At 27.5% G+C, this 6,599-nt stretch overlaps 1 long non-coding RNA gene across 1 annotated transcript; it reads right to left on the reverse strand.

Moving 5' to 3' along the window:
* Positions 1 to 943: 943 nt before the first annotated feature.
* LOC123270772 lies at positions 944 to 3,456 on the reverse strand. The gene is made up of 3 exons (XR_006510695.1): positions 3,367 to 3,456; positions 1,217 to 1,312; positions 944 to 1,135 (listed from the first exon to the last, which is right to left on the reverse strand). It is a non-coding gene; the product is annotated as an uncharacterized LOC123270772 (long non-coding RNA).
* Between the last annotated feature and the right edge of the window lie 3,143 nt (positions 3,457 to 6,599).

Genomic DNA, 6,599 nt, shown 5'->3' on the forward strand with positions numbered 1-6,599 from the left:
GAAAAATATAACAATTTATTTAAAAACTTATTTAACACTAAAACACGCCGAGTTATTTGACAGTTAAAAGCCTTGAATATAATCGCGTATATAACGTATTTTATACTTAAAAAAAAAAGGCGTCATAGCGCTGTCGACTGGCTGTCAATATGGGATTCACCATAAAAATTATGAACTAGTTATTGACTCCCATTATTTAAATATCGTAAATCATACAATTAATTTCGATTATTTAATTTTATAAATATTTCATATATTGTTAATTAAAAAAAAAAATAGATCATATAATTACATGAAAAAATTAATTTAAACTCGGCAGTTAAAAAAAATGCTTTTCTAACCAAAGTTGTTAAGAAAATAGACGCTCGTAAGCTGATTTGATGAACTGGTGGTAACTTTATTTTTTTTTAATAATTAATATTTAATATTTTGAACTGAATGTGATTTTTTTCAATTTTTTAATTAATTAGAATTTAATAAAAATTTATTTGATCGTTATTCTTATTACAGATAATTTAATATATTTAAAAATAATTTAGGGTGTCAATATTTAGACCCCCGTCAATAATTGGGGCTTTTACCTTATACAAAATTACTCAATTATAACAGGGGACGATAAAGGTATTAAAATTACGATAACTCAAATAGCTTTAGTAGCAACACAAACGTCATATGATTTATTTCAAAGGAGATTTGTTAACTATTAACAAATCTTTGAATGAAATAAATCGGCGAATTCAATCAAATAAACCAAAACAAAATAGTATTTGGTTGAAAGTAATCTAAATTTATATCAAACAAATTTTTTCATATTAAATACGTATTTTTAAGTTATTTTAAATAAATCTACGAATTTTAATCGAACAAACTCTTAAAATTTAATAAGAATTTTAATACTTTTTATTTTGCTGCAATTATTGATTTTTTTAATATTTTAATTCAAAACTCATATCATTTTTACATCAAATCTTTTTGTAATTATAAAATTATAATATTTTCCACGATTGGCTTATTTTCGTCCAAACCCGATGCGAGCAACTCGCTCGACCAATCCGCCTTCATCGTGAGTTCGCGGGTCTACGTCGCACTTTGAGTTGACACACCAGTTACTGCAGCAATGGTCACCATGAACGCACTGCAGTGTTCAAAGTTTCATAATTATATCAATTATTAATTAATAAAAATAATTATTTTAAATTTTTAATCAAAAACTTACTCTTTCTCCTCGCTCTGCGCAAATACCATAGGCGCCCAAAGCGAATAGCGCAATTAAAAAGGCAACCAATAACAGCTTGGACATTTTGATATTAAGCTTGAAAATTAATTAATTTTGTGTCATTAATTTTCCAAGATAATTGAATTTTATTTTTTTTTAATTTTATGCTAAAGTTAGGAAGTTTAATTATTAATTAAGAAAAAAAGATAACTTTTTTTTTGATAAAAAATTTATAAAAATTATATTTCGCATTATAAATTGCATAAGAAAGGATAAATTATTTAAAAAAAAAAATTTTTTTAATCTGAAATTAATTTTAAAGTATAATAGTCAAAAAAATGTATGAAGTTTTGAAAAATTGGCATTATCAAGTCGTCCATAAAAAATTGCCATATTTTAAAGTTGGCCATATTAAGCAATATAAGGAAATTTGGCCATATCAAGCCATAGATAAAAAAATTGCCATGTCGTCATATACAAAAAATTGCTATATATTAAATTTGGCCATATATGAAAATTTTGCCATATAAATCCATCTATGAAAATTTGGCCATATCAAGCCACACATGAACATTTGACCATATCAAGCTAATTAAAAAATTTGCCATGTAAAAATTAACCATATTGAGCCATATATTAACATTTGGCCATATCAAGCCATTTGTAAAAATATGCCATATAAAAATTGAACATATTAAGTTATATGTGAACATTTGGCCATATCAAAGAATTTATAAAAAATTGCCATTTATAAAAATTGACCATATTAAGCCATATATTGAAAATTAGCCATATCAAGCCATATATTAAATAATTGCCTTATATGAAGATTGCCATATTAAGCGATATATAAAAAATTAGCCATATATGAACATTTGGCCATATCAAAGAATTTATAAAAATTGCCATATATGAAAATTAATCATATTAAGCCATACTTAAAAAATTAGCCGTATGAAGCCATATATGAGCATTTAACTATATATTTAACTATATAAGCCATATATGAGCATTTAACTTTATCAAGCCATATATTAAGTAATTGCCATGTATGAAAATTGCCATATTAAGCCATATATAAAAAATTAACCATATCAAGCCGTTTATTGAAAATTTCTATAGATGAAAATTGCCATATTAAGCCATACTTACAAAATTAGCCATATCAAGTCATATATTAAATAGTTGCCATATATTAAATAATTGCCATATATGAAGATTGCCATATTAAGCGATATATAAAAAATTAACAATATTGAGCCGTTTATAGAAAATTGCCATACATCAAAATTGCCATATTAAGCCATAAAAAATTGCCATTTATAAAAATTGACCATATTAAGCCATATATTAAAAATTAGCCATATCAAGCCATATATGAACATTTGGCCATATCAAAGAATTTATAAAAATTGCCATATATGAAAATTTATCATATTAAGCCATACTTAAAAAATTAGCCATATGAAGCCATATATGAGCATTTAACTATATATTTAACTATATAAGCCATATATGAGCATTTAACTTTATCAAGCCATGTATTAAATAATTGCCATATTAAGCCATATATAAAAAATTAACCATATCAAGCCGTTTATTGAAAATTTCTATAGATGAAAATCGCCATATTAAGCCATATATTAAAAATTAGCCATATCAAGCCATATATGAACATTTGGCCATATCAACGAATTTATAAAAATTGCCATATATGAAAATTTACCATATTAAGCCATACTTAAAAAATTAGCCATATCAAGCCATATATGACTATTTAACTATATCAAGCCATATATTGAATAATTGCCATATATGAAAATTGCCATATTAAGCCATATATAAAAATGTAACCATATCAAGCCATTTATAAAAATTGCTATATTAAGCCATATATGGAAAATTAGCCATATAAAGCCATAACAAGCCATAGATAAAAAAATTGCTATGTTAAGTCATGTACAAAAAATTGCAATATCTTAAAATTGGTGTAAAAAAAAAATTTTTTTCTTGCATTATATTAAGAATAATTATCGTTACGTTAAAAAAATAAATTACTTCAATAATAATATTTGAAATATATTTTATAAATTTTTTATAAATATTCAATTTATATTTTTTATAATAATAAAATAAATATTTTTACTTACTCAGCAGAAAAAATATACACAACTTTCAAAATATTACTTCTGATAAAAAACATTCTTCTGCTCAGCGTATTTATACTCGTTTAATTTCCGCGTAATATTGACAAATAATTTATTAACATTTATAAATAATAAATATTCAAATCTATAAACTTGAACAATTAAAACATAAGCGGAAAAACATAACAGACAGATTTTGATCAATTTATCGTCAATAGAAAATTTATTGACAATGAATATTAAAATTCAGGTTTTGGATAATTAATAAAATAATTATTTATTATTTCCGGTAATTAAATTGAATTTTTATTAAATTAAGAAAAAAACTTGTAAATAAAAAGTTTAAAAAATCTTCCAGATTTTATCAAAATTAATTAAAATTCTCCAAAATTAATTAATAAGACCTGAGTTAGATATTTTTATTCGATAAAAAAAAAAGTCTCTAAAAAACATTGACGGGTTTTGATCAATAATTGTAATTTTAAGGAAAGTGACAAATAAAAGCCTTTTATCTGCCGACAATTTCCTAGAATGTGAGATTATTATCCAATCTGGGTGTTAATAGTTAATGAATTGATATAAAAAACAAACACCAGCGCTAATGAGTAAGACAAAGAGTGTGGTCCGATATTTATGCGCCTGAAAAGCCTTAATTGACGGATTTTTCATTAATTATATGAGTTTTCGTTAATTATGTTTATAGAGAGTTTACAGAGAAGCTGAGGGTCATTTCGCGGCAGCTGCTCAGCGGAACCCTTGGGGCCTTAAAGGCTTTAACCAACGCGCTTACATGCACAGGTATAAAGTATATTAATATTTTTTAGGTATAAAGAGCATGGTAATGATGTCGTATTAAGCCGGCAATTTATTCTTCAGTACGCTTCGTACAGGCAAATTATTTATTTACGACTTTTTGATTTTTAATTTCTTATTGTCTTAATGATCGTTAAATTTTTATTATTATTTTTAACTTCCCGCTAAGAAAATTGAAAATTTTCAAAAATCGGGAAGTTATTGGTTTTACCCCGTTTTTCGAAAATCGAGTTTTCATCAGATCTCGACGTTTTGAGGTCCTAGGAAGCTTTCCTGACTATATCCGCGAGGGTGTCACTATGTCTGTATGTACACGGTAAGAAAATTGAAGGAATTTTTACTATTTCACTATTGTAATTTTTATTAAATTAAATAGTAACGGTGGACTATACTTCTCATTCAGTAATTTTTACGATCTACTATTGTAAATTTTATCCTACAAACAAGGCTACCAAGAAACTTAAAAAGTCGAACAATATAGAGCAAATTATACAACATGTGTTTGTAAACTTTATAATTCAACTATTGTAAAAATTGACACAAGGTTTTTTTTAAAGAAATTTTAGGGAGGGAGAGAGATAGGAGGTTGGATTAATTGGAACCTATACAGTAACCGAAAAAAGAAATAAGAATCTTCGTCTTATCCGGGAATCGAACCCAGAACACTTTATCGACAGCCAGAGACTCTCCCTCTAGGCTATCCGAGGTAAACTAGTACCCATGTCCTTTAACATTTACATAAACTCGGAGTCTAGCGTTGTGCACGGCCATCGCTCACACTAGTTGAGAAACATTCCAATTCAACTATTGTAAAATTTGTTATAGTTCTATTGGAAAGATACAGAGACAGCACTGGAAATTTTATTCTCTTACTTTTTACAATAGTAAGTTGTAAAATTTTATGAATAAATAGTAAATTTTCTTCTAAAATATTTGAAAATTAATAGTAATAAAAGTATAGTCCAGCTTTACAATAGTTGTATCGTAAATTTTCCCAGAAATTTTTTTCCGTGTATGTGTGTGTGTGTGTGTGTGTGTGTAAGTATGTAAACCTCTTATAACTTTTGAACGGTAGAACCGATTTCATCGCGGTTGGTGCCATTTGAAAGGGCTTCGCCAAACTTAGATTTCCTGTTAATTTGAACCGATTCGGACCGATAGATTTTGAGAAATTTGGAGAAATCTAAAAAAAAGTAGGAAAAAAAATTTTTTCTGAAGTGGTTTTTTTGGGATAACTTTTAAACGGCTCAACCGATCGATTCCAAAAACTAATCAGCTCTCAACCTTGAAAAACCACGTCGATCGCCGCCAATCCGGTCAAAATCGGTTGATTAGTTCGAGAGATATCGTGAACGAAAGAAAACCGAAAAAAGTGTTTTTTCAGAGTTACTCCGAAATTTCTAGTTTGACCAATTGAAACTTAGAAATTATTTATAAGGCTTAAAAAACTACGTAGAATGCCGCCAACCGCGTAAAAATCGGTTCATTCATTCAAAAGTTATTGTGGTATGAACATTCAAAAAATAGTGTTCTATGAAACTTCTATCAGACTTTTGAGCTCAAAGAGCTCAAAAGCATAGAAAAAGTATCTTTTTGAGCTCGGAGAGCTTAAAACAACACACAGATTGTACTTTTGAGCTCGAAGAGCTCAAAAAAGCGGCCAGGTATTAACGGAATTAGCGGAAAGTTGCAGGGATGGCCTTTAGGGTCAACCGTTTTCCTAATTTTTTTTTTAATTTATTATCTATACATAGAAAAAAATGTTCACTTAAGCCAAGAAATAGTATATTACACTACAAAGGCAGAAAGTTTAGATTCCTACACTGCGCGCCATGATGCCCGAGGCGAACCCGAGAGCATCATGTCGCGCAGTTCAGAGCTCTCAAATTTCTGCCCATGTAGTGTATACTAGTTTTCTTGCTATCCAGTCGAAAGTACGCAAAAAATTACGTTGAAAAAAATTGTCATATATGAAAATTGACCATATTAAGCCATATATTAAAAATTAGCCATATCAAGCCATATATGACATTTGGCCATTTCAAAGAATTTATAAAAATTGCCATATATGAAAATTTATCATATTAAGCCATACTTAAAAAATTAGCCATATCAAGCCATATATGAAAGAGTTGCCATATATTAAATAATTGCCATATATGAAGATTGCCATATTAAGCGATATATAAAAAATTAACCATATTAATCCGTTTATAGAAAATTGCCATACATGAAAATTGCCATATTAAGTCATATAAAAAATTGCCATTTATAAAAATTGACCATATTAAGCCATATATTAAAAATTAGCTATATCAAGCCATATATGAACATTTCGCGATATCAAAGAATTCATAAAAATTGCCATATATGAAAATTTATCATATTAAGCCATACTTAAAAAATTAGCCATATCAAGCCAT

This window comes from Cotesia glomerata, linkage group LG8, assembly GCF_020080835.1.
Source record: "Cotesia glomerata isolate CgM1 linkage group LG8, MPM_Cglom_v2.3, whole genome shotgun sequence".
Classification (NCBI taxonomy): domain Eukaryota; kingdom Metazoa; phylum Arthropoda; class Insecta; order Hymenoptera; family Braconidae; genus Cotesia; species Cotesia glomerata.